This window comes from Anser brachyrhynchus, assembly GCF_964034855.1.
Source record: "Anser brachyrhynchus genome assembly, chromosome: 9".
Classification (NCBI taxonomy): Eukaryota; Metazoa; Chordata; class Aves; order Anseriformes; family Anatidae; genus Anser; species Anser brachyrhynchus.
Window position 1 is genome coordinate 22991995 of NC_137703.1, and position 27629 is coordinate 23019623.

General features: G+C 39.3%; 1 protein-coding gene and 1 long non-coding RNA gene across 7 annotated transcripts in view; one reads left to right on the forward strand and one right to left on the reverse strand.

Moving 5' to 3' along the window:
- Nucleotides 1-27629, reverse strand: part of LOC308199627 (uncharacterized protein) — a 209103-nt gene that overhangs the window by 14581 nt on the left and 166893 nt on the right. The window contains exons 1-2 of one of the 6 annotated variants that reach the window (XR_013954748.1): nucleotides 5065-7395; nucleotides 4835-4947 (exon numbers count right to left, since the gene is read on the reverse strand). The exons of 2 other annotated variants lie outside the window; for them this stretch is intronic. The gene's annotated coding sequence lies outside the window, so the exon portion shown is untranslated. Of the gene's footprint in view, nucleotides 1-4625; nucleotides 7396-27629 lie in introns of those variants that run through there. 3 more of the 6 variants (XR_013954749.1, XR_013954750.1, XR_013954751.1) reach the window with 3 other exon arrangements.
- Nucleotides 5-27629, forward strand: part of LOC308199630 — a 30018-nt gene continuing 2393 nt past the window's right edge. Inside the window, exons 1-4 of the long non-coding RNA XR_013954761.1 lie at nucleotides 5-1639; nucleotides 4883-4969; nucleotides 14512-20071; nucleotides 22653-27332. This is a non-coding gene — a long non-coding RNA (uncharacterized lncRNA). The remainder of the gene's footprint in view (nucleotides 1640-4882; nucleotides 4970-14511; nucleotides 20072-22652; nucleotides 27333-27629) is intronic.

Consider the following 27629-nt stretch of genomic DNA (forward strand, 5'->3'; position numbering starts at 1 on the left):
GTGATAAACATGTTAGTTTGAAAGGTCCTTGCAACTTTAAATACTGCATGATACTTTACAGAGAAGCATAAATATAAGCAGATAAAGTGTTTGATCTTGAAGGTGAGGCGTTAAAGCATATGCATAGGAACAAGGAAGACTCAAATACTGCCAGCAAAGAAAAAGCAGCTGACACAAGTCATAAAATGCAGATGCACTTTCAAATTTCATGTACGCTGCTATTTTGATCCAGTGGTTTGATCCATTCTGTTGTTAGATTAGGGACCACTGGCTCTGAATGCACCGAGATATAATTCAGAAAACCCCTGCAGCTGTAAGGAGCTCACTAGATTCAAGGCTCAGCTTCCCTCACCAACACATTTTAGAGCAAGATAAAGTGAATCAAAGATGGGTGCTGAGAACAAAATGAGGCCATCCCAAACTTGAGCCAAAAATGCAAACCTTTCCTCTTAGAGGTTCTGCAAAATGTTACTAAATTATTGATTTTTATTTTTTTTTTTTTCCAGTTTGACATCTCACTGAGTATCTGGAGCACAAAGGGAACATGACAGAATTGCATACTACAAAAAGAAAATCAAAACAAAACTGTACATGCAAAACTTTCAGCATTATTTTGCAGGCATACATCAGGTTGTTTTGACAAAGATTAAGTGGGGGAAGTTTGGGGCACACAGCTAAACCAAACTGAAGCTCTCTCGTGGCAGCTGAGTATCGCTTTTCTAGGCTACAGATGACACCTTTTTCAGGTATGGAGAAGACACTGTTGTACTGTTACAAATGGGAAATAAATCTAATCTGTGGTGCTCAGATCTGAAATCAAATTTGCCCAGAATCCAACCCTCTTTCAGTTTAACCCTGAACGCCTGCATCCTCTGCAGCACAATGGTCAAAAGACATTCAAGAGCTCCACAGTGTTGTATTATTCCCTTTCTGGGAATGTTTAACCAGGGCAAACAATATAGTGCAGCATTTCTGCACGATGCCATGGATTCTGTTTCTCTTTTCCTTGTGCTGTGTAACTAAGGGGCACTGTAAGGGGCGCATAACTTACAGACGAGAACAGCTTTCTCCTCCACACTCTGACAGGAAATAAAAAGCTCCCAAAAAACTCAAGAGAAAAACAAACTTTGTGAATGACAAATAGAAGCACTGCCAAAACAAAAGAGTTTCCTGCATCTAATAAAAGGAAAAAGGCAGATTTTTGCTTATCCAATACCTTGTGGCTGCTAATGGTAATAAACAAAAAAACATAAGGAGCGCCCCATGCATCATTAGGGCTCTGGAGTTTAGCACCCATTGCAGGATTAACTCTTCTGAGTGCAGAGCTTTGGTTACAATTTCCCTCCACATTTTAGAGGTTGCCTTTTACAAAGGAGGCTGAGCTCATATCAGAGATTTTGGTGTGAGTTCAGTTTAGAAGACTTTAGCTATCTAAGGAAACTGCTAAAGGACTATTTTATACAAAAACGCAGATAAATCTGAGCGATGAAGTACAAACCTGAGCCAAGCAGAGTGCAGGCAAGCCATGTTTGGCTCTTGCCAACGCACCTCAGTCCAGCCCTAAGTTGTGCTTTCAGAAGTGTGCAGAAACGCCTGGTCAAAATAAACTGCGTGGAGGCTTCGTGAAGCACGAATGTAGGTAAGAGAATAAACCAAAAAAAAAAATGTTTATTGAGATCCCCTTTTTTGCCTCACAGTATCAAAAGACATGGAGTAAAAGAGCCACAGAAATGGATCAGGATCTGGCCTTTATTTCTTTGTTCTATTTCAAACCATCATGCTCATCAGGAAGTCTCACGCATATGATGCCAGCACTGAGGCTGGGAAACGTGAGCTGTCAGAATGCCCAAGTTAGCTGCAGCACTGCCAACTTGTTCTGACCAGAGCAGACATAGGGCCCTTGGCCTCCGACCGTTGACAAAAGCCCTGAATTCTCTCCCCTGGATTTTACTATCACTGATTATATGGGTCTGTTTTTCTGCTTTTTATGAATGTTAGAACTTGAAGGATGTTTTGAGAACATGGATCTGTGAAAGATACAAGTGTGAATCGGTCTTTCTCCTTGTTCTGCAGTTCAGATGACACCCAGCTTAGACAACTGGGGGGTGAAGGGACCCCAGGACATACTGAAAGATACTGGTTTTATCTGGGTGCAGAAAGAAAGCCTGTTGGTCAACGGTTTCGTACTGAGGCAGGAATAAAAAAAAAAAAATAAAGTGTCATAGTAGGATGTATACACAGAACTTCTATTCCATTTGTAATCTGCCTCAGCACTGACAAGACAGAGACTTTAATTCTGTCTCAGGAGCCACAGCTCAAGATGCAGATCCTGCTTAGGAGCCATAGAAGGCAATAAGAGTAACCAGGGGTATTTAAGGAATGGTTGGACATGGTACTTAGGGACATGGTTTAGTGGGTGATGGTGGTGGTAGAGGGATGGTTGGATCAGATTATCTTGGAGGTCTTTTCCAATCTTAATGATTCTATGATTCTGTTCTATGATCAGCTGTTTAAAAAACATGATTTGGAAAAGCATTGCTCAGCCTATGGAAGGAAAAAGACAGGGCTTTTAAATGGCAGCTGCAAAGGAGGAAATAGTCTTTGTTTTCCATGTCCATTGGAATGAGAAATGGCTCAAATTATGTTAAGATTTATCTAGGACAGTATGAAAAATCGTATGTTGAGTCACACAGGGAAGTCCAAATAGAGAACTAAAAGCATTTCCCTGAATGCAGATCCTACTGCATACCAGGAGAAATACATAAACCAAAGTGTGGATCAGTTTCTGCTTTGAAAAAGGTCTGACTCAACCAGGGGTTTAGTGCCACTCAGCTAGGTTTGGCTCAGCTAGATGCTGCTGGCCTCTCATGAAAAAGCATGGTGGCAGTTGAGGAGCAATATTTGAGAGTGATGATACACTGGAAGGTTTTGGAAAAGTGTTTGGACCTTGTGATTTTTCCCACTTTCCTGAAGGACCCAAGCCACAGTAGAACTCTACAGATAGATTCAGATATAGATTTTTCTTACAGTTATTGATTTGGCAATGAGGGGAGTTTGATTAGATTGTTTGCAGACAGTGCTGTTGGCAGTACATGAGACTAACCATTAAAATGGAAACAAGGCTAAAATTTGCTTCCTCTGTTAAAAATCATTTTTGACAGAACTTCCTCCAAATATATACCAGTGAACCTAAGTAAAGTTGCATTTGAGGTAAGACAATATAAATACTAAAGACCTGTGTCAAGATCAATTGATTAACCTCATGATTTCTCTTACCTAAGTCTTAAGGAGTGTTCCTTGGAGATCATTAATTTCTATAATGTGCATTACTAAAAGAAGTCTATGGTGTCCAGGGAGAGGCATTAAGAGAGGCTTTTAATATTCTTCATTTTCTGCTTTAGATTGTGATTCACATAGCTAATGAGTATGATCCATCCAGAATGGTGGGAATGTTACCTAGTGCCACTAACTAACAAGTATTTGGTCTGATTCAGCCACGTGAGCCCCCCGCCACATAGAAGCTAATTGCAAGGATTAGAGCACACCAAGACACTCAAACTCCACTCCTGTGGGTTTAGGGAGGAACAACACATTTAAACATTCCAGCTACAGTTCCCTTGGCAACGTACATAACAACAACTCACTAAAACTATGGGTTTCTGTTTTCTTAACCCTTGAGAACATTGACTGAATGAATACTTCCTTGAGGAAACAGTTCAGTCAACCAGATATACTTAAACACTCTTAAATCCACCAGTTCTTTTCTCCTTAAAAAAACAACAGCAGTTGAATTCCATGTCAAACTGATCTCCTCCCCTAGCATTAAAGGGTTTAATTCAAACAAATGTGCATACCATTAGCAAACCCTCCATAGAAGTCTCTGTGAAAAGAAGACTGTAAAAAAAAACCTCCAAACATCAATGTTTAAGACCATTATAAAGTTTCTAGAGATCAGAGCACACAAGGAAAAATACAAAATGAATTTTATAAAGCACATAAGTACTCTTAAGAGAAGAAACAAAACAGTATTAGCTTTTATGTAGAGAATAGAATACTATCTTTTTCCTGTCAGTCATTATAGCAATCACAATGTCCGTAGCAACTTTATAATGATTCCTCTGAGAATTTAAAATATTCCATAAATATTAACTAATGTGATGAAATAATATTTACACCATCTTTGTGAAATATATGAGATCTGCCCCAGAGTTTATTCTACTGCCCAGTGAACTAGAGTCTCTTGTGATGGTATCACATCGCCCCTTAGCAGGCACTGTTCCTATCACACAAAGGTTTGGAAGAGGAACCTCCAGCTAAATGCATATGTAGGGTGTTGGAAGCCAACAGACCTCATGTGAACCTCACAAAGGGCTGCTGTAGTTTTTGGGTTGTCATTAGCAGGCAAAATTAACAAACACACTTACAAGGCCTCAGCTCTTACGGTTGCAGGCACCACTGGTATGCTGCAGTTTATTTAAGACAATGGTCTGACCCCTATTGCCTTCCATCAGTAGTTTATGTGTATGAAAGAATTAAAGAGTGACATCTTAGCCTGGGGGGGGGGGGGGGGGGGGGGGGGGGGCTGTCATCAAAAGCGGTTTAGCAGTTGTATGAAGAGAGCCTACCTTGCTTCCTCAGGATATAAGAAGTCACCTGATATGGCTCATAGGAGAGCAACAGAAACCACCAGCACCCATGTTAAACATACAACTAGTGCTTTACTACCAGTGCACTGATGCACACTTGCACAAAGGAAGAGTTGAAGGTTGCGGAACTAAATCATAGCTCAAACAGATGTTAGTGCAGTCTAAAGCAGTTACCTTTCATAACTTACATTTTCTCCCTTTCCCTTCATAAGCTTTAATTTTGTTTTTCTCAAAAGGAGCCTGTGACCTTCCCTTAGATCTTCCATCCCATGACGGTGAAGACCATTGCTGTGTTTTGTAGCTTCAAGCAGATACAAGAAAGAGTAAGTACACCTGCCATTTTTTTCAAAGCCCTTTAGCCTTAAACATCTAAAGCTCCATCACTACACCATTCTCTCCATCCATGGAGAGTGCTCACCTGCTCCTCTGCAGCAGCTCCTACGTAAATCACTGGGAAGCAGATACAACCCCCTCCTCCACCCTCAGGCTTAGCACACAACAGTTTGCTAAAGATTATGCAGCATCCTTGGTAATGCGTGGTTGCCAGGGCATCCTTGTTCCCTAGCCAACTACTGTACTAAGGCTTAACTGGAAGCCATCCAGCTGTGCTTCATTTGGGAACCTCTGCAGCAGTAAAGGGTGTGTTTTCCCAATTTACAGGAGAAATCAGTCAGTTTGTTTCTTTTCTCCTAAAGACCCTAAGTATTTGGGCAAGCAGAAACTTTTCACAAAAGACTGTAAGACAGGGAACCTGTCCTCTCCCTTTTCTCTACAAATAAGAATTTAAATCTTGCTACAGGTAGCTTGGGTTTTGCACTAAACCAGCCAGTGTGGCTCATATCATATCAGTGTGGCACCATGCCAAGGCCAGCACAGGCACAGCGCCACACTGACATGGTGATACCTTCACAGTGGAGCTGGGAACTGTTTAGCTTTGTTCTGTGTGGTGTGGAGGCATTGTCTTGGTTGGGAGGAGACAGGGTGTCTTAGCGTGTTCTGCTGTTTATAAATACCCTGTTCCTCTCAAGATTTTACAGCATTACTGCAACACAAATTCCAGCTAACACTGCATTTAATATCAAGTTTTCTTAGGCCAACTGCATGTAAGATGGAAGGAGCATGATGGCATTAGATAGATTAAAACAAACAAACAAACAAAAAAGTCTCATGCAATTTCAATGTGACGTCCAAACAGTTATTATGCCAGGACCAATTCCAGGCTAAAATTCTGCTCAGTGGCTTGAATAGCCTTCAGTTACAGAAGCTGATGGCAGGATCACTGGTGCCAGCAGCAGCTGTAAACTGTTGCCATTGCAATAGCATGTGTCCTGAGAGAGCTCAAGGCCAGCGCATGGACTGAACAGAGAGAGGAAGGGTCACAGCAAGCGGACAGCTTGACAGGTCATTATTGCTCGTGCCATGAGTCTTCTGTCTATGAAAGCCTGCAGGGTGTCACTGGCTCTTGAATGTCTCAGTACTAGGACAATTAACGATGTGTAGTTGTGTCCTTAGCTCTCGCTTATGGTAACTTTATAGTACCATTCATGCAATAAGTACAAGATGAAGAAAGGAGCGGGGGAATGTACATCTAAATGAAGATGATAAAATTTACAGGGTTTTCTATTCCTGCTTTCCCCCTGGTAGGAAAGGGTTTCAAACACTAAGGAAGAGATAATTTAGATAGGAAAAAAATCAATAAAAGGCAGGTGCCACTATCGTTTCAGCTGTCACTGATACACCCAACAACTCTCATCTATTTGTCAGTCCATCATCTGAGAAGTAATCCAACTTAACCTGTACATAACCTGGAATAAGCAACGGGAATAAACAACGAAAGTTTCCTTTTTGTCTCTCGTTATTTTGAGAAGACAAGAAATAGAAGCGTGTGTTTAAAAACAGGAGAGCTGCACCAGCTCAAGTTTTGCAGGTCTCTTTAAAATATTATGCAATTTGTTATAATAGCATCTATACAACAAGCTGCTAAATCAAGCAGCAATGTATAGTCAGATATTGGCACTCTTTTTTATCCCTACTGCTTAGATGTTACCTTACACGCAGGTTGTAGTCTGGGAAAAGCCAACCACGTCCTCTAGACAGGGGAAGTCAAATCAAATTAAAGACCAGATAACATTTAAGGTTTCTCCCTGCAGGATGGGTAAGTCTCACTTAAAAATCACTATTCTGAGACTGCAAGCACTGCTACCAAGGTCAGGACAGATGCAAGGTGGGTCTAGGTCACAAAACAAAGAGTGGATTAAATGCTATGACCACAGATCCAGTGAGGGAAGCTTTTAATAGAGTGTGCAACTAGGCAGTGTACCAGGTGAGCTAAGAATGATATGCACAAAAGCAGAGATTTTGCACTGTTGCAGCTGACTTAACTATCTCTCTCGCATATGTGATATATAACAGAAGTGGCTGATCCCAAAGATATATGTCAGGTAGTTAAAGGATTAAGATGTCTTTCCTGTACTGCATTTTTATATATATTAAAAAACAAACAAAAACTCTCTCTCTCTCTCTCGCTCCCTCTCGCCATAGTGACTCCAATAGTACCTGAACTATACACAACCTAGTTCTGTGAGGGGAAAGAAGAACATTGTAATTGCATTTCATTAGGTCTCCAAATAAATAATACTGTGTCTATACTGTAAAGTAAATACATAAGAAGTAGAAAAGCAATGTGATGTCAAAAGAAAAAATGACAGATGAATTGTAGAGCTACCACAAGCCTTACCCTGATACAACCCAAGATGGCCAGGTCATCAATATTCAGCCCTTGGCATTGCACCTGTAGCTTTAGCATTTCAGATCGGGGGGGGTGGGGGGGGGGGGGTTCAGTCACTTACTCTATACAAACTCACTGGAGCAATGTGCATGCAGCAAAAGTATTTTTGATGCCAATTAAAGATTAGAAAATCCTCATTTACAAAATGCCCCTTGGTGGGGTATTTCAAAGTAAACTAAACATCTTTTCTATTCAAACTGATGGAAAGAGCTGTATTTCTCAAGTTAGTTAGAGAAAAGTGGATTAAAAAGGTACCCTGGTTGAGGTGAAATGGCTTATTAAAAATGAGATACAAAGCGTTTTATATCAGTGCCTACAAGGGTCCATACTAAAGACTATGTCAGATTAAGGAAAAACAATAGACATTTAGCTAGTCTAAAGTCTCATTTAATATGGTGAGCTACTTGAAATCTTGGTAGCCCTCTTCATAAAGCAAAGGTATGAAAAAAAAACCCACACTTTTTTTGGCCCAATTAAAATGTAAAAACAGCATAGCCATTGTCATGGGTCAGTGAAACACAACCTATAAGCATAACACCAAGGTTACCAAAAGAAAGAAATTTTAAAGTGCCACTTAATGTTTTTGAGACCATATGATATCCAATTCTAAAACTTAGAACGTTTCGGACGAATGCATTTTATATACACCTTGTCAGATTGGCAAAAAGCAGCAAAGGTAAATTAATAGGTTAGCTGAAAACACCTGCATAACTTATGGTTTTGCTGGTGAAAAATAATGCAAACAGCATGAACTGATATTAATAAGTGCACAAAATAATGTGTTATCCTGCCTGGTATATATAAATGTTGGCTACACATATGGTTTTTGGATGGCCTGTTGTCATGGTTACCATTCAGCTGTCTTTATGCTTTAGCATGCCCTGTTTTCTAAGGTTGAGGTTCAATTCAAGTTCATATGAAGCATATCAACTGAAGTTTTCAGATGTGGGCTCTAATGTAATGTGCATCATTTTCTGAGAGGCCAACTTGAAATACTTTTGGCATGAATTTATGAGATGTCAAGCACCTTCAGATGCAGCAAGAAGCCAATGCCCTGTATGCAGTGACTGAATCATGCATAATCTGCCAAACAGCACAGGCTGTAACAGTCTTATTTTGAAAAGCCATAAACCTATTTCAGTTGGTATGGGAACTGTTTCTGTACTCCTGCAGGCTGACCTTACCACCATTAGCCACTAAATGAACAATATGATAGACTCTCAGCATCATTACTTATTTGTTTGAAAATATAAGAATGCTTAAGTCTGTAATGTAAAATATAAACTTGATTCCTATGTGTACCATGAAATAACCAAATAGTTTTGATCCATTGAAATGGAAAACTCCATTTCCCCTTTCCTTTTGCAAATTTCCTTTTAAATGTTGAGGGTCCCTTCTAACCCAAGCTGTTCTATGATTCTATGGTTTTATAAGTCATTAAAAAGCCTGAGGTTCAAACCAAAAACACTGAACCTCAGCAATAAAGTCCAAAACACCTAACAAAGGTAATCAAGAATTAGCTCTGGTAACTCTGTGTAGTGTTTGCATTGTCTTCTGCACAAGTGCCTAAAGAATCAGAAGGATGTGTATAACTACTTTTTGCAGTTCTATAGAAACGGATGTCCTTGCTCTTCAAAGTAGCTTCTTTACCTAAAGAAAATCCTTTTCACTGCTTCCAACAAACCACCAGGAACTGCCAAAGACTCCTGAAAGGCTCTTTCCTTCCTTTTCTCAATTTAGCTTTTGCTGAGCAATTGAGAAAAGACGCGTTGCTCTTTTTTATAGTGCAGTGCATAGAAATGCAGTCTGCTCATAGGAAAAGTAAACTTAGTGGTAAAGGTTTGGTATAGCCAACATCCCTATGAGTGTATTACGCACAATTTAAGTTAATCTTATCTCCTCCTTTTCTCTCCAGAATAAAATGGGAAGGGAAAGGCTAAGGGGAAAGTTCGAGATCACTGTCCCTGCTTTCTAGGTCCATCTCTCACATAATCTTTTTGCTTTCAGTCTTACCAGTTCTTGACTCGCTCCTTTTCTCTCAAAGATAGACATAAGCAAGCTAGTGTCACCCATTGTGTTCCCCATAGCAGGTCTTCCTCTGGCTTCAGTACCCATATTCTCCTGGAAGTGCTCAAAGAATTAGGTTTATTTTCCTCTTGATTGCTGGGTTGTTAGCATCTTTGGTTTGCTTTGCTCCTTAATGAAATTGTCCTTGAGGACATCCGTCTGCAGTGGGGTGACCCAAAAGCACCTGCTTTCAGATTCTACTCATGTATACTTCACAGAAGCAGGTAGGGCTTGATTGTTAAAAAACCCTTTTCCTGTCCAACAGGAAATTTCTGAGGAGCCATTTTAATCAAAAAGGAAAAACTAAAGTGTACGATACAAATTGCAGCATAATTAACAAAAAATTAGAGAACTATTTTAGCATTTGTTCGTATGAATATACACACAATCTCCCATGTACCTATGGGCACATACACAGTTATGAGTACATATATGCATCACATCTGTGGTGCTAATGTCACAGAGGACACATAATATATGAGTTATCATGGCCTTCAGACTGCCTCACCCCCAACACCACGTTATTTATTTATTCATCTTTTGGGACCTATTGAGACAGACAAACAGGGTTGCCAGCGTGTTTAATTAGAAGTATTCGATAGTATTCTTTTTTATCAGACATCTCAACATTATTTCTTAATTTGATCTCACTGTATACATTCTTTGTGGCTCTTCATTTATTTTGATAATAAATCAGCCCTAGAGTTAAGCATCATCAGAGACATGGAGTCACAAGCAAATTGGATTGAGGGAGGCCTCTTTGGCCCCCATTTCCAACTTCAGTTTATGTTCAGATGAGTGGAAAATGTGTGCTGCTAACCTCAGTGCAGGTCTTCCAGTTCATTGCACAAGTGATACACTTCCATAAACCTGATGATGCAGTCTGTGATCTATGGAAAGAGGAAGAGGGCACTGAAATGAATTCCAGATGCACCTATTTGTTATGCTGTGGGCTCCGGAGGCCTGGCACCATGCAAAATAGCATTTCATAAGTCACTTTCTAGGCCATTGCACGAGATATTAGCAATAACATCACTAAACATGCTGCCTTTGCAGAGAAAGCGTCATCTGGCTTCCCACCACGTCAAACACTGAACTGATCAAGAAACTGTTTGGCGTTACAGGATAAGCCTTCTCCTCCAGTGAATAAGGTTACAACATAGATGCATGAGAATATTTTTGTCACAAGCCCATGCTTTTAAACAGGTTATTAGCACAGCACCAGCAGGGGGCCAGAGAAATGAAGACTTGATTTGTTCATTCAAATCAAATAATTATTTACAGCCTAAATGATCAAACTCTGCACTTTAAAAAACAAAACAAAACAAAAAAAAAACACACACACACTACAACAAAAGAAACTTTATTCTGCCTCCTTGATGTTAAATGGTAAAGCAGCACAGGAGTGAAAATATCCTGCAGCTCTATATCATCTTCATTATCTTCACTGGTGAAGCGAGTGAGTGAGTGGAGAGGTGTGAAATTCCAGCAGAGAGAAACATGCTGTTTTAAGAGGAAGTGCTGACATGCAGGCTACAATTAGACAAAAAATGACTGCTGACATTTAAAAATCATTACAGAGAGGAAATTGTGAGTGTAATTATGTCATCATTGACACTGTTCAAGTGTGCTGATGCATTTTTGCTGATCAAAATCAAGTGTTTATATTTGTAAATAGAATGCACTTAGCAACTCTATCAATGGAAATGTTCTAGCCAAGAACTAAGGAAAATTGAGCCAAGTCACTTTGACAGAAACTTTTTTCCTTTTGCTTGATTTTCAGTTTTTTTTATTATTATTATTATTGCATGTTTGTTTTCTTTCAAGATCATTTTGCTAACAAGATTGCTTCGTGTTATTGATGACTTTGGATGACTGATTGGGTTTTGTTTGTAGGTGGTTTTTTCATAGAACAATAGGAATGGCTATTCTGGAGAAGGCCAAAGGCCCATCTTTCCAATATGTATTCTACATACAATAGTGGTCCACAGTTAGATGACTACAAAAGGCTATAACAGAACAATAAGAACATATTAGCCACACCAATCTCCCAGCTTCCAAAATCTGCTGCTCAGGGACTTCCCAGACTGCTCAAAACCATCAGAATAATTAAGTCTTTCTGACTCGGTTTAGATATAGTCTGATTCTGGAGTCAGTACACAGGAAACATGATGTCAGCAGGTGGCAAAATATGTAAATGTTATCATTTACTTGGAGGAGTTTGTTGACTGTGCTAATACTGAAGTCTTGGCACTGCGTTACTTATCACAGTTCTGCCTTAAGCACTGTCACAAATCTCTTACCTATGACATATTATCACTCAATGACAGGGAAAAGCAACCAATCTTTGATATGTACAAATGCTCACTTCAGAGTGGACAAAATATATGGAAGTTTTTGCGTATAGCTGATTCCCAAAATATTTTTTTTTAATTTTAAATCTCAGAGATCTGGGAGATTATATATAAATGCACTTTATAAACATGAAAACAGAAATATTTACAAAGGCCCTTGAGGAAAGTGAGAAAAGGCCCTGTCTTCTGCAAAGAAACGTCCACAACAAAATATGTCTACAAATACTAGTCCTCCTGAGGATGGCATTTTGTTCACAGTATTCTGGAACATGTTTATGTTGGAAGTTAAGAAAAAGACTAAAAGTATGAACAAGATAAAGGATGCTTAATAATGAGGCACTCCACATTATGAATACAATTATATTGGAAGGCTAAGGCAGACATACAAGCATGAATATCGAATGTCAACTATTCTGGTTAAAACTCCCTCTTCCTTCCTCAGTCCACATCTACGCAATTTTAAAATTCCCCTCACTATCTCTTTGTTAGTTTTATAAGAAAGAAATATAAGTCTTGGTTTGTCTTTACTGTTTTTTTTTTTTTTCTTCTCTCTTTTCTTCCTCTCTTTATTGACTTTGCCCTTTGGAAATGGGATTTTTCACAATCCACCTATTAATGTGCTGGGTGTCCTCCTGCAGTCAGTTTGTGTGGGTTTTGGCTTTTTGTTTTTCTGACACTGGGTCCATCAGTTTCTATCACTGTCGTTGTTTCCTAGATGCCAAAAAATATATCTAGTCAAATTGTGTTACCAGAATAATGTCAAGCAACTCTATAGTCACCACATCAGCAAAAGAGCTGCTTTCATAATGTCATTTTATGATTGGAGGAATACTGTAATTCATTTTTAGAGTGATAAAAATTTCCACGTCAAAACACAGGAGTCTTTGTGACATTAAAATAGTATAAATCAGTAGTTAGGGAACAATCTGTAGTGGGTGTCTTGGGAGAGGCCAGTCCCACTGGTATTTTGAATGACTGCTTATTACATCAGGGAATAGTCAAGAAATACACCCGTGAAAGAGCAGGCCACAGAAATATAATTTTATAGAACATAGTTTAGGTAGTAAGACAAATCAGTACCAACACACAGATCTGTACGCTCTATCCAACTGAGAGGAGCGCAGCACCAGTTCCAGATTTCACCCAGAAAGCAGAAACGGAAGCTGTGAGAAGTCCTCTGGTGCATCCTCAGCAACAAGTCAAATCTCCATGGTCTTTGCTTTTAGCTTTAATGATGACTGTGTTTTGTGGGAGATTTTATTTTAATTAAGACAGTAATAGGCATTCCACAGCTTCCCTAAGAAGTTGTATCCATCTACACTTCCAGAGACCTTTACCTGATGTCTAATTTGAATCTTCATTGACATTAACTCTTTGAATACCTACCCTGAAGTTCTTTTGAGAGGACGAATTTTTCAGTTTTTGTGCTTAGCCCCTAACGGAGCTACTAGCCTCTGTAACACAGCAGCCTACGTTTTCTGTATTTAATCTGACAAGCACAAGTGCTGGTCTCAGGGTATTGCTGCGTCCTTCTGCTGAGGCAGAAGGAAACAAGCACTTCCCCAAGTGAAACTGCTTCAGTACTGAAATTAGAAAAAATATTGTAGGCAATAACAAAATGCAATTTCTTGGAGACCAGAGGGACACAATATTCCATATAGTTTACGCTTTCATTACAAAACAATTTCTCAGTCTCTCATTTGCCAAGACATTGTCAATATAGCATGATGCAAGTCATGAGCTCCTGCTCTGATAACCCAATTCTGTAAGCTGCCTCCATTCAAATCACAAAGGTGCTTTTTACAAAAACCAACCAAAACAACCAACCAAAGAAACCAACCTCAGAGTACTCGCCACAGTGAGGCGTGAGCTTCAGAAGCTACACCAAGACCAGGAAATGCCAACACTGAAAGACAGCTGCAGTATTTTTATTCTTGCATTATATATTTTTAACAAAGCCAATGCAAATAGCAAGTATAGTGACAGTATTCAGAAGAGTGATTCTATGGAAAGGCTTTGGTTATAGCAGTAGGAGAGACTATGTGGTACCTATAGTAATCAATGCAATTTTATATCACTTTGTTTTAATGACATTAAATGATCTGCCCTGTCAGCTTTCAGACAGGGACCAAATTTTAAGGCCTTTAACCTTCATTGTGAATAACCATCCATCTCAGTTGTCTTTTCTCATCAGCTTACTGAGGTAGGGGATTTACTAACACACCTAAACAAAACAGAAGGATCACTAAAACAGTGGAGCTCTACTTCTTGATGTTACTGTAATGTAAACGTCAAATAATGGTAACAGAAATGAGGGTTGGCTGATTTTAGTAAACCAACTGTAAGAAAAATAATTATTCTGATCCATTCTACTCTGAAAGGCTTCCACTGCACGGCAACAAAAGTACATTGCCATAAATGCCACCGTAGTAATCAGTGTCAAAAACTTTTAGAATCTCTCAATTCCAAGAATGCAATACGTTATTTCTGCTGTACGATGAATGAAATAAACATATGACCAAGGTGTAGATGGAAACATGCAGCAACAAGTCTGAAGGCCAGGCTGAATAAAATATGAACAATTTAAATGGAATAGTATGATTTATCAGCTAAAGATTTTCTTCTGTAAAATATGTTCATCCTCTTCCTCCAACAGTCAAGTCTAACCAAAGAGATCAGCAAATCTGAAAGTGTGGGAGCAGAGTAACAAACCGGCAGAGAATGGTAAGAATAGAAAAGATAAGATGCTATCCAAATTTGATTGCAAGGAAATCTTTTGCTTCTCAAAATACTGCTAATTAGCATTATTTGCTCAGGTTTTATTAGTTAAATTTCAACTGTTATACCTATAAAATCAATTGTGCTGCCTATAAACCTGAATTACGTTGTTACTTGGGATACCTTCATGAACATTTTGCAATGTCTCAAATCAATGAAACATGTTTTTCTATTTTAAAGTCAGAGCTGACAACACCGAATGTAATGTACTATTGGTGCATTTGAATATAACTGAAATAATTACAAAATTTTATTTACTGAGTTTTAAATAGTAGTATCCACAAACCAAAATATCGCAGTATTTGATTTCATATGATTTTAATACTTCATGCAACAATTGCTTCTGTTTAAACAATTGGTATTAATTATGCATGCACGAATCATTCATAAACCAGGGTTTTATATCCATCACGACATCAAAGCAGGTTTAGACTTAAAGACACAGATCCAAGGTAGATGGTATAGTTTCAACCTGCAGTTGGCAAAAGCAGCATTTGCAGTCAAACAGATTGGGAGGCTTGGATGTTTTAATGCCAGGGCATTTGTAAACCTGGTAAGCTCACCGTGCTCAGATATTGTAAGTCAGTGTTGTTTATAGACACCAAAATATGACAGCTAAACGTCTGGCTTCTCTTAGCATCAGTTCATCTGCTTTTGCTTTTAATTAAGTGAAATTAAGTGAAAATAGACATTGGCACCCCTGGTGAAAATGGTCCTACCAGAGACTGAAAGAACTGTAATTCAGCCTTAGGAGAGGGTACTGGGCAGTGGTAAGGCTTTAGCTTAAGTATCAGGTCCAGTGTTGAACATGTCTTCCACAAAGAGGGAAGTGAAAGGTGAGAGTGCTACTGGGAAAGAGCTCTGAGAAGAACCAAACATACAGAAAATAAAACTGAAAACATAAGATTGAAAAACTGGAGATAATTAAAGTGGAGAAGAGATGACTGGGATAACAGTCTGTGCACAGAAAAGGCTGGTATAAAAACAAATTAATTCCATCTCCATGTGCTCAGCAGATAACGAGACAAGTAATAGCAACGTAACTGACAACAAGAAAGACTCACGCTGGACGTTAGGAAAAGCTTTCTAATGATAAGAACGAGCACAGACATAGCTTGCTTTCTGGAAAGCTACAGAGGTACTGCGTTGTGAAGGTTTTAAGAACAGGCTAGCCTAACATCAATCAGAAATGAAGGAGATGTGCCAGGGCCTATGCTGGGGCAGTCCTACGTGACCTCTCGTGCCTGCAGCATCTTAAGCTTTGTAGAATGCAGAAAGTGCTCCACACTCCTGCTAATCTACACGTGCTTGCAAGGACTGGCATTCAGTAATTCCCTGCAGCTCTGCACCCTAGGTAGAGGTGGTATTTCTGCTGTCTGTGTTTTGTTGGGACCATACACTGCTTCCAAATGAGTAAGCTGAGATGAGGCACTTCCCTGCTCAGGGCGCTGCTGGCACTGATCTGGTACATACGGCCAGTGTACAGCTCTGGATTATATTATTGAAGCACAGCCATGGTAGGGACCTTTTAAACACCTAAATCCTAATTGTACTTAGACCTTATCCATCGTGTGTGGGCCAAAATATCAAAAGGCCATCTTTCTGTGGGCTTCAGTGATGTCTTCAACTAAATTTGAAATATTTCCCAACTGAGTGTCGTGTGAGAAAGTTGGGTTGCCCTCTCCTCACAGTGAGATAAATCACAAGTGATGCCACACAAAGATGTATGGTCTTAGACCATGACAAAAACAGAGTAGATGAATGAGCTTCATTAGAACATATTTGTCACTGTAAGAGGGTGGGACACTAAGATCTTTTGCAGCCTTGATTCTGATTGTCTTGAAAATGTCCTTTTCTTTCCAGTTTACATTGGGAAAAGGGGCAGCATGCCCTTCAGATATGCCATCCCACAAAGCAAAGTTCACACAGGGCTTCAGTGTAACCCTGGAAGCTGATTTATGTCTTGTGTCTATTTTAAGACCAGGATCTTCCTTACTCTACCTTACAACACTTTGCCAAATTCCCTTCAGAGGTGCATTAAACAGACTACCTTTTGGGCTACTAGGTCCAAGGAGTAAGTGAAATTAAAAATGGCAGAAATAAAAGGAAAGTCAAATTAATAAGAAAGCCTAAAAATATTTTAAAAATCAGTATTTCAAGAGACAAAGTACAAATTTGCAGAAGAAAGTTCATAAGTGGTGTAAAGAATTCACCTACATCTTTCTTTATCTCGTAAGAGAGTGCCTCACTTCCTGCTGAGAAGAACACCTCTAGAGTGGATCACAAGAAAGACCCACCAGCCTACTGCTGGTACTGGCTAGGTGATTCATTGCTTTATTTCACAGCAGCTGAATATCTCTGCCTTTGATGGCCTGTTTTCAGCAGTCACTTTGTGCAGGAGGTTTTAGAAAAGCTTTTCAAATCACTGTAGAATAAGTAGGAGTATGCCATGGGTACACTTGTAATTAAAACTAAGAAATATTCCAGTTCAATTATGAAATTTAAGCTACAAGCACTGCAGCTGAAGTTTTCAAAATATGCTCTCAAAATAAAAAGTCCTCACTAAATGCCTCTTGAAAGAGTAAACAGCCAGCACAGCTTTGAGCTTCACTTTGTGCTTCACTTGCAATAAAGTTATCTGACCCAGCCTCACACCTCCCAGCCTCTAACTCTGCAACAGGTCACCACAGCATAGTGTTACATGCTATAACCTTGCCCTGCCATTCACACTTGATGTGGTCACGGCTTGATTTGTAATGGCGTGCTAGGACTCCTGGCCAAATTTCATTGCTAACGGGGGGAAAAAGTCAGCCTGACAAACTGTGTATTTCCAGTGCAAGCAAAGGAAGACAGATTTGCCTTTTACTCCAAAAATATATTTTTTGTGTGTATGTACACACACATATGTTTGTATATATATATATATATAAAATATATATACACTCTCATATATATGTATATATCTTGCGGGATGAAGGCTTCTTTATGTGGCATGTAAGACTTATAGTGTCCTAAGAGAAAAGCAACCAGCTGCAACTCAGGCAGTCAGTTCAGTGTGAGCACACCGAGTGAGCTCTCATATACATGATCTTTCAGCTGCACAACATCCCATTCATCAAATGATTCAAAAATGTAATATGTTAAGGTGGGAAAAACAGAAGCTGCAGAGACAAGAAAAAAATCAATTAGCAGAAAAGCTTAGAAAAGAAAATAAAAAAAAAAGCCTGAGCAAAATCACCATGTTATCATTTCAAGTTCCTAAAGCTGTCCCAGCCTCCTTTAGGGTGATCACAGAGCTAGGTAATTCTTTGTATTACAGCAAGAGTACAGGAGTCTTCTAGTCTCCTAATTAGGCACTGATAATTTAGCAGGAGACTGCAGGATTCAAAGTATACAAGGTAGCACTAAGCACAAAGTTGGCTTTATATCCTTTGCCCCACACCCTTGCCCCACCAAAAATTTCAGATATGACAAGCCTCAATTTTAGGAAAGAGGCTGTTATAGTCTGCAAATAGTTTCCATCCTGGAAGAAGACGCACCCAACAGAATTTAAACAATGCATGCTGCAATCTCAGTTACAGTGGCATAAATTAGGATCAATTCCACTGAGGTCAGAACAGTTATGCCAGCGTGAGACACATGAGGATCGAGACCAATTAACTGCAATAGAGTTAATTCTCATCTACTTTAGCACAAATCAGAATCTGGTCCCTGGCTTTCAGCTGGATTCAGTCCATGCAGTGGGCCAAATCTGCCTTTGAATTTCAAAAGAATAGATATTGAGAAACTGATTTTATTGGAACTATTCCCAATTACAGTACTGAGACTTCTGGCCCAGAGACTACTCAATGTCCACTGAGCTGTAGCCAGCAGTTGAGGTCCCTTCGTGCTTTGGCCCAGGTGGACCAGAACACTCAGAGCACACCCTGCAAAAGCATTTCTTTGTCATCTGTGGTACTGCAGGTCAGACCTATTTTTGATCACAATTATTTCTCACGTGGATGAAGGCGGTAATTCCAAAAATAAAGCAGACATGTGGAACACACTCATCTACCTAGTTCCTCTCTCACCCCCAAGAATATTTTTTTGACTTGTTAACTACTGGAATTTGATCCTCATGTAATACAGGAAAAGTGTAACAGCGATACCAACGACCTTAGTAAAGTGCAAGCTGTGAATAGCCCTTGTGAAGTGAGCAGCCTGAAAAGAGATAAATGTTGGTATGCCAGCTGTTTGCTTCTAATGCAGGTGAATAGCTTTAGAAATATTTAAACCAGTTGGAGTGCACTCAACTCCAATCTTCATTAATGGGAAAAATAAAGTAGAAAAGTAATAAATCATAAGAAGTGCAACAACCACATATACTAACATTTAACAGCAAAGATTCTTCCTTCAAGTTTCTCTGCTCTCTCTCTAGACTTAGTACTCCTCAAGTTTCCTTCCTGCCTGGTTACACATGAATTTTGCGTTGTACACCTCCTAAAGGAAGACCATGTCTTTCCAGAGATGAGGAGGTGGTACGTGGGGACCTTACTTTGTCTAGGGAACTTCAGTACTGTCTGGATGTCACTAGCATTACCTTGCACATTTTTGCCCTCCCCAATGGTCTTTTCCTGGTCAGTCAATATAAGCAACACTCAGGAAATTCACAGGACTGTTCCTCTGAACAACTTTTATCAAACTACACTTCTCAGGCTACAACTTCATAATTTACAGCTGTTCTTGTAAGGCCACCTAGACTCTTTAAATGTTCATAAATAGCAGCCTTGAAATGAGGAAAAAAAAAGGTTTTAGGCTTTTTTTTTTTTTTAGTTCAAATGTGTAATTGGGGAGTATGAAGACTCTATTGTCTCTGCTTAATGATTAAAGCTGGAAAAAGCAATTTTATGCATGGGTATGGGAACATCTCATACCTCCTGAAGCATTTTGTACCTGTCCTCTCAACATGCAGTCCTTCTGGAGGATTTGGACTTGGCCTCACTTTGCATCTTTCAGCTGCATTCCAAGATTACACACTGTGATAAACATTTTTCTAGAGATGCTTCTTATAAATGGGAGTTAAGTCCTTCAGCAAGGCCTCTGCAGAGGTGGTGAAGGGGAAGAAGGATCACAACAGAGCAGGGAGGATTTTTCACACCAGCTGGAGTGAAAGGTCTGTCTGAAGCTTTCTCCTCACAGAGGTTTTAGGAAATACCAATGGCACGAGCAGTGATTTAGGCAGGAACAGAAGGAGGAAGCCTAGCAAACAGCTACAGAAACATTGGAGAAAGGCATACAATTTAAATTGACACTCATGGAAGAAGAAGACTAGCCTACTTGATGGAGAGGAGGAAGCCGCATCAGCTGAAGGATCTGGGGACTGCCTGCCACCTCTTCTTCCACGTGGGTGAAGCAGCTCTGCAGAGCTGGGTGCTCTCCGTTACAGTAGTAATTATAAGGTGAGTGAGAAACATAGCTGCATACGATCAATTCCCTATTAAGCATTCTCTCCTGTTATTTAAAGTTGAACTGATGCAGAGCTTAATGACTCATGCTTTCTGACAAATAATAAATATACCACACAAATGAATTTCGGAGGGAGCGGTATACTTCCTGAATTTGAATGGAATTTAGCAAATAGACTAGATGAAACAATGCAGAGAAAAAAAAAGTCAAAACACTTCATTTTAGTATTTTCAAAATGGAGCGTTTCATTCTAGAACTGCCAAAACACTTCCATTTCAAAACAAAGACTTTCGAGTGTCATTTTTAAATTGGCCTAAATTTAAAAAAGAAAAAAGCTTTGAAATATGTGAAACAGCCCAAGACCAAAAATGAAGCCACTCCTTTGAAGCTGAACTAAATATTTTGGGTTGAACAAAAAAAGATACTTTTCCTGATTATTTTTTGTTTTGCCAACAATTATTTTTAAATCTGGATTTGAACAAAACCAAAATAAAATTCTGAAAAAAAAATAGAACATTGACCAAAATTTCATATATTGCGAAGCTCCAGCTTTAGGTAACCTAGCTCTTAAGTATGCTTCTTGGAGTTTAATGGAGCAGTCAGGCCCATTACTTCCAAAAAGCTATTAGAGCATATTGATTTATTTTTAATTGGAAAAGCTGAAGGGATTTCTTTTTATAATGGTGAAATAACAGAGGTTTCATCTGAAAACTCCTAGTCAGAAATACTCCTCTAGCCATGTAAATGGAGACTTAGGTGATTAGGGACATCGCTGTGGTGCTGCATCGGAATGAGCGCCCTACTGAGCCTGATCCTGGAACACAAACTGCCTGAGCATCCACACTGCCCTGGCTTGCTTGCACTTGGGCTGTAGCCTTGCACGAGGAGAGAGAAAGCAGCTCGCATCCAGATTCTGCTTCACACAGCATTGCTGCCACGTGCTGCAGCCATTTGGCCGCAGAGGCTCCCGTCCCTACCTGAGTACAGCCGTGTAAGGGAGTAAAGATGTGGCGCTTCTGAGCCCCGTCACAGAGAGCATGAAAACAAAGCACCAAACCGCCATCCTCCTGAGAGGTGCAGCAGCAGCTCTCCAATCAATACTTTCAACCAGAAATATTTGGCTTGCAGGTGTTTGGCTTTCTGATGAATAGCCCTAATTTTCTACAGAAAGCAGATACTCTTTTTTTTTTCTGAAGAAAACACTCTCAAAAAATTCAATTTTCCCTTTAAAGAACAGATGGCGATAGAAAATTTTTAACCTATAAGATGTAACAACACGCATGATTTTTCTTCCCCAAAACAATCTTTTCTGCATTCTGCATTGAATTGCTACAGAAAATTGCACTAAATGTCACTGACTCTGAGCCGAAAACATTGCCTGCTTTTTCAAGCTCTAACAACAGATTTATTTAAGATGTTTCCCTGTGTGAACCTTGCTTTTTCTCATATTCTGAGCCTATTAGAGGAAGGCCAACATACCACTGTATTGCATCTTACTGGATATGGTGATTGTGGCCCCATGCCAGCCAGCTGAAAAAGAAGGTTGCTCATAAAGACCTGCAGACACAAAGAACACAGAACGGGTCACCACGGTAGAGCAGTCAGGTCTGGTACCTATCTTAGAGGTACAGAATGATCAGCAAATGTTTAATTACCAATACATGTGTGCAGAATTTCTAGAAGGCTTTTACTTACTCGCTTCCAAAAGGAAAAAAAAATCATATATGTCCTGAATTTGTTATGATTCTATCAGCGAAAGAAAGAAAAGCCAGGGTTGGAGATCGCCCCCTCCCCACTATCTATCACAACAGGTTACCATCCTTAATTTTACCCGACTGTGTCATATTGTGACCAAATATTGCAGGCTTGATCCTTAACTTTGAAGTTTTTCTCTTTTGTGGAATCAAGCCAGAACCACAACATTTTTGAAAACGCAGTGTTTGACTGAATTGAATGCAGTTTTCTCTGAGAGAGTAAAACCAAACAGAAAACTTCTACCCTTTCAAGAGATTTTTTTTAATTGTCTTTAACCCTTTTTCTTTGTGTTTATATTGGCATTTGATTAAAACTGTAGGACATCCGAATCAAAAGATTATTTTCAAAAGACAAATAAGGAAACTTTGATGATTTTTCTTCAAATATCTCCTATCATTTTTTACAAATTCTTTCCAGCTTTGGCTTGACATTGTAACACACTTCAGGATTATCTGAAAGCTAATTCAAGTAGATTCAAGTAGATCAAGTAAATCAACTTTACTTTGGCCCTGCTTTCTATTATTTTCATGTGTCAGTATTAATTGTATTTAAGTATTCTGTTTAGGAATATTTGAAATAAAATAGAGGTTTTAGAGATCAAAATCAAATATACGCACATACATACATGTGTATACACATATGCATAGCCCTCAGAAATTATTCATAAAGTTGTAATGTGTGTTCAACTAGCCAAATACAATAAACAAGTCATTCATTACTTTAAAGTTCTAATGACCTTAGTGATAACTTTTCCTGAATAAAGAATGCAAATTGTAGCCACAGCAAAACTTACTGAAGTTTAATTAAATATTTTAATAGAGTTATGCCTTTTTCAAGAGAACGCCACAGAGAGAGGTTTCAGCGGTTATATGGAGGAAAAGAAATTCCATATCAATAAATATGTTGGCATCTACCAGGTAAAGTGTTGTAATATTCCTCTGGGTGCAATTTATCTCCCACTAATGTGTTGGACAGTTTAGATTAACACCATATGCCTGTTAGTAGAATGAGTTGGAAACCAATGTAATACTGAGAGTTCATTCCACACTATTGTTTTCCCAGCATTTCCAGTATCCCCAGGTTACGGGTTGATGGTATGGGCAGAATAATGAAAGAGGAGGAAAAAACACAGGGACAGGTGGAAGCACAGAGCGAGCAGAACCACAGGGAGGAAGAGAGAAAGAAAGTCAGGAAGAAAGTTACAGAGAAGTTATGGGAACTGAAGAACAGGTAATTTTTTTGGTAGAATAAATAGACAAGGGGGATTGTCCAGTGATGTTGAGGATATGATGGTGTTCAAAAGCGATGGCAGTAAGTCAGAAAGGGGAATGGTTCTTCTGGAGATGTGGTAAAGAGAATGGGTAAGATGAATTATTTCTACATCTAGAGATACACAGTAATGAATGGCATCACCACCACAGGCAGGAGGTCTGGTGTGAGAGAAGAATCAGGCAAGCAGGAGTATCAGAGAAGTTACTGCTCACTCTTAGAGGACCAGAACTAGAATGTGTCCCCCGTGCTGCTCCTAATGCTGTGTCACTATGTGAGGCACAGTAAGGGAAAAGAAAGGAAGTAAATAACTTGCCTTTTAAGTCTACATGTCAAAAATTATTCCCTGACTCTGTTTATACTGTAGTTTTCTTTGCAGTCAGAATTAAAGTTTGCTTATTTGTAGCAATTTTTGTTAATCGAAATAATCTTTTACAATTATTCATTTAATTAGTAGCAATTTGTATTAATTGGGGTGATAGGCCTAGCCATTGGTTAACCTTAAACAATAGGCATATGTGCCTCTCCATCAGCAGATGAGTTACTGAGTTACACAGACATGGACTGAGCTTCAGATGGAACTCCAGAAAATTGACTCAAAACAATTTCTATGGATTGGCTTCTTTAGATAAAGGGCAGTGATGAATGCTCCCTTAAGCTAGAGGCAAAAATGTTTTTGTGGGGGAAAAAAAAAAACACACCACCACCAAGTGGATAGCCTCTTTTCTTCATAGACAGACACAAAGTCTCTTTACATTGTTTGCTGAGAGGAGCTCTGGGCTGGTCCGTTATTTGTGAAAATGGTTCAGTCTTTTTCTTCATGGCTTTTCTATTTGAGAACCTAGGACTAATATCAATATTATTTTCTGTATTTCATGAGGAAATATGCTCCTACTAGTGGAGAATGCTGGAGTAAACAGCACCAAAGAATGCAAAAATATTTGCAGGTGGTTATGTTGTTTTTGAATAAAGTATGGGCCAGAAACATTGCAGACAGAATCATTGCAATCCATCTCTGGTAAAATAATGACAAAATACTCATAGTTACTCAATTAAAAATACCAATTCAAATACCAATTCAAACTAAATGTTATTCATAACAAATGGTTCAACTAGCTGAATCCATGGTGTGACAGTGACAGCTATAATGAAAATCAGTGATGCTGCAATTTTTTTTTTTTTTATCCTTTCGGAGACTTCATAATGTGTTTTCAATTAGAGGCAACCCAGCATTCAAACACTAAGGGACATTTCTGTGTAACCGGTCTGCTGCTGCCTGGTACCAGTATGAGTTAATCCTTGAAGATCTCAAACCCCCAAGCATGACAAAGCTGCAACTCCAACACTGTAGGTTTTCCTGGAGGAAAGGTATTTTCAAAATAATAATAAAAAATAGTATACTGTCAATAAGAAAGTCTAAATAATGGTCAAAAATCCTACAAACAACTGAGAGGTGAGGAAAATTTAGGCTCAGAGCTGAATTGCACAGCTTATATGCAAAGATTTCTAAGAAATGTGATTTTTTCTCAAAACTGAAGAGAAGCAGGGATTCAATATTTTACCTTGCTTAGATAAAACGCACATCTGAGAGTTTGACTTCAATCCTAAACTAGCAGTGAAACAAACAAAAAGAAGTAAGAAGGGAGGTGTTTTCTAACTAAGTTGCATAAAGCTGCCTTGCCAAAATTACCTAGTGTTGTAGCAAGGCACTGACATAAAGTTATGCAACTGAGTCAGGTTCTTGGCTGCAAGATTTCCATCCAAAGGCAACTTCCTCTTGATTGCAATAATCCTGAAGCCAGCCGGACTGTTTCCTTAGTGCATGGGGTAAGGGAAACAGCTCTAACTGTGTGTTCCTCTGTGTATGAAGGTTTCACAGAGCATAGAGGCTTGCCTGCCAACAGAAATAGCACCCACAAAAATGATTTATATTCAAATGGTCAATAGTTCAGGAAAGGATAAGAGATTTTCACCATAATTCATAGACTAAAATTTGTAATAGGTAAGAAGAAATAATGCTCGATTCTAAATTTTGATCTGTTTTCTTTCCATTACTTTGGTTTACAATTTAAATTCTTGCTCCACAAATCTTCAATGCCCTTCAACACCTGTGCGCAAACCAAGGGGAAGCATTAAGTGTTGGTCAGGCAGAGGACTCTGGGGCTGGTGGCTCCCAAGCAGAGAAAGTAAAGTCAAATCAGAACCTGTATCTCTTTGTCTAGAAAGTGCAGGGGTAATGTTTCCAAGCAAGATTTGTATCCTGCAGTCCTAAACAATGACTTTGATCCCAGTGATTGTCAGGAATGTAACAGGGTTTGTCCCCCAGATAATGTTATATTTTTAAGGTGCATAGATATTTACATGCATAAAACAACAAAATTAAACTTCAGTAGTAAAAGAATTAGAGAATATAACTGAGATATTAACCATAGGAGTGGTCCCACTTATGTCAATGGAATAATTTTGCTGTGATAAGGGTTTAGAGAATTAGGCCTGTGTAACAACCATCTGTGCTCCTTAGGTTTTATCCTTAGATAACATTATGCTCTAGCAACAGAAAGAAAATGCCACACTGACAGGTAACCCAACCTATTTCCAAACAGCATGCCAAGTCACTAACTACTTGGGTGTGACATTTGACTGCAGTTGCTTTCACACTTTGATTTATTCTGCTGCTCTCGTCAGTGCCCTGTTTCCACTGTGCAAATTCCTGCAGACACATTAGCATGGAGGCTGTCACATTGCTTGTCCGCTTGTCACAGCTGAGCTCTCAGCTATTCAGCCAACACCCTGAGATTGACCCCAGCCAAAGTGGCAGCTCTACACTCTACCTTCTGCATTAAATACATGGCAAGATGACCCTTACCTCTGCAGCAGCTACTACAGCACACACCAAAAACCTGCTCTTACTGTAAAAATATATCTTTATTAAGACACGAATTGTTGAGTCTTCTTCAAATATTTAAGTTTTGTAAAGTAACCTTCACTACGGTATATTATTACTGTTATTTTTACACTTAATAAGTTAATCAAATTTACTGATTTTCCCTTACAGATGATTAAAGGGAGGCTTGGGCCAATCTGTAGGGTCTGGCATGGCCCAGTAGTCACAAGAGACACGGTGTCTTTTTTAGGCAGCATTCTGCCCACACAATAGCAGCAAATCAGTTTCACTCAAAGAATTCATGGTGCAATGCTGTAACCGTTTTTTGATCAAAGTGCTGCAAAATCATGATGCAGTTTAGTATTTCTGTCTGGCACAACATGTCAAACTTTGTTTTCATTTTATTTTTTAATTGTTTAACTTGCAAGTAAGAGAGACCTTTTCCTAAAACCAAAGAGAAAACTCCTTTTGCATTGAGCGGCACAGAGGTAAGATAAGAAAGCCTATCAGCAACTTCTGCCAAAACATATTTAAGGTTAGCATCACAGTGCTTGGCTTGTAGCGCATCCTTATTAAAGACAGGCTTGCTCAAGAACTTGTGCAGTGAATTAGATTTCTAAAAAAGAGTATCAGAGGAAATAGCTAAGAAATGAGATGCCAATGAATGGAGTGAGACTTAGGCACCTCTCTATTTGTTTCCCTATGGCCTTCTCAGATACAAACTCACCTCTGTATTTGTTTCCCCAGGGCCTTCCTAGATACAAACTTTCTCATGGAATCTCATGTCTGATATGGTGGGAGAGGATTTTAGTATAATCAGCAGATTCTTCTCAGTCAGAGCAAGAGCTTCCTTATCAGCTGAGTGCCCTAAGCACTTGGTCACAGGCTGTCCTGAACTGACAGACAGGCTCTTTTCCTGTTAGGGCATTTTAACCCAATCTGAATTGCTAAAGAGTCACTGACCCAGATAAAGAAGCACTGCCAAACTGACTGTGATGGCTAGGGCGCTCCCTGTCATCTCTGAAACTGTGATTCAAATATCTACTCCAGAGTGAAGTGAGGAATGTCTAGGGCACAGAAAGAAAGAGAGACACAGAGTACCAAGGAGCAGACTCCACCCCATCAGGAGCTTCAGCTTGAGACAGGGTGCCTATAAATTTGTTAGCTGATGGTCAGCTTTAAAGACTGATCCAAAAGCACCACAAGAGAACAACAGGACAGTTATCTGTGCAGGTGTACTGTGTATCCTCACGCTGACACAAACCCTCGTCTCTTCCAGAAGGATTTCTGCTGCTTCCCAAGCTGACTGTAAGGGAAAGGTTCACCAAGGAGGGGAACTGGCCAAGGTGAGTCTAAACTGAAAACACTCTATCAGCCAGAGAAATCTGTACAGTCAGCAACTCCAGCCAACATGCCTACCAAGTCTTGGGGAGAAATATGGTGAATAATTTCTGGATCCAGTTTAGTACTACTATAACATCAGCATGACATTTCAGGGGTTTCAAGTAACTTCTGATCAGCATAAAGTTATCACAGCTGTTTCTGTAAATTCAGCACTGTAACATTCCTCCCATTGCCTCCTATGAATGATGATGCAGCACAGGACATGTCGAAACGAGATAACTCAAAACCTGTGCATGCAC